Source organism: Arachis ipaensis, chromosome B8, assembly GCF_059453495.1.
Source record: "Arachis ipaensis isolate K30076 ecotype BB chromosome B8, ASM5945349v1, whole genome shotgun sequence".
NCBI lineage: Eukaryota > Viridiplantae > Streptophyta > Magnoliopsida > Fabales > Fabaceae > Arachis > Arachis ipaensis.
This window is the reverse complement of record NC_142443.1, coordinates 91,021,560-91,022,905: the sequence shown is the minus strand read 5'-3', so window position 1 is coordinate 91,022,905 and position 1,346 is coordinate 91,021,560. Positions and strand designations below refer to the sequence as shown.

Sequence of the window (1,346 nt, the reverse complement as noted above, 5' to 3'; positions counted from 1 at the left end):
AATTAGACGTTGTTGGCAAATCCTGTACCTACTAACGCTAGACCTTCCCAAGGGAGAGGACTAGGATTTGCGGGTAAGAGTTAGCTCAATCACTTGACTTTCCTTTATTTAGTAAGGGTTAACTAAGTGAAAACCACAACCTCTTTACACTACACTAGAGAAGATTCCAACAAGGATAGAACTTCCAATTAATCATTCCCCCACTCAAGGCTTTTTATTTAGAATATCAATAATTGTTCTTACTTTATTTTTGTTGCTTTAATTTACAATTATTTTTACTCATTATCAAAACTGAACTTTTCTGGAAAACTTCTAGTTAATAAAATAGCACGCTTTCCTGCAACTCGTTGGGAGATGACCTGGGACTCATACTCCCAGTATGTTTATTTCTCAAATTTGTGACAACCCTTTTTTAAATTGGTGAGGCAGACTTTAGCTGGTTAAGGGCTATACTTGGAACGCATTTCTCTTATTAAGAGACTCTTAATTGGTCTAACTTCTGTCACGCATCAATGCTTTCTTGGCCAAGTTCTTTCCACCTCAAAAACTGAGTAAACTCAGGGTGGAAGTTTAAACCTTCAAACAAAAAGAGGGTGAATCCCTCTATGAAGCTTGGAAAAGATACAAGAAACTGATGAGGAGGTGTCCTCTTGACATGCTCTGAGAATTGTCTATCCTCGGAATTTTCTATGATGGTCTATCTGAGATATCCAAGGTGTCATTGGACCATTCTATTGGTGGATCACTCCACTTGAAGAAAATGTTTGAGGAGGCACAGAAACTCATTGATATGGTTGCAAACAACCAATTCATGTATACTTTTGTGAGAAACCGTGTGAACAATAGGGTAGCTCAAAAGAAAGGAGTCTTGGAAATTGACAATTTGAATGCCATTTTGGCTCAGAACAAGATCTTGACCCAACAGGTCAATATGACTTCTCAGCAGTTGACTGGAGTGCAAGCTGCAGCTGGCAGCACTCAAGATACCTCCTATGATGGAGATCTGTATGATCCAGATCAACCCATGATGGAAGAGGTAAATTATATGGGAGAACCCTATAAAAACACCTACAACTCCTTATGGAGAAATCATCCTAACCTCTCATAGAAGGATCAACAGAAGCCTCATCAAGGCTTCAACAATAATCAAGGTGGAAGAACCCAAAATAGGTTCAAGAACAGACCACCATTCCCATCTTCTCAGCAACAGATAGAGACTTCTAGGTAGAGCCTTTCTAACTTAGCAACCATAGTCTTTGAACTCTCTAAGACCACTCAAAGTTTCATTATAGAAACTAGGTCCTCCATCAGAAATTTGGAGGTATAAGTTAGTCAGCTGAGCAAGA

At 39.0% G+C, this 1,346-nt stretch overlaps 1 non-coding gene across 1 annotated transcript; it reads right to left on the bottom strand.

Moving 5' to 3' along the window:
* Positions 1-553: 553 nt before the first annotated feature.
* LOC148548801 (small nucleolar RNA R71) lies at positions 554-657 on the bottom strand. The gene has a single exon (XR_015897738.1). It is a non-coding gene; the product is annotated as a small nucleolar RNA R71 (small nucleolar RNA).
* Between the last annotated feature and the right edge of the window lie 689 nt (positions 658-1,346).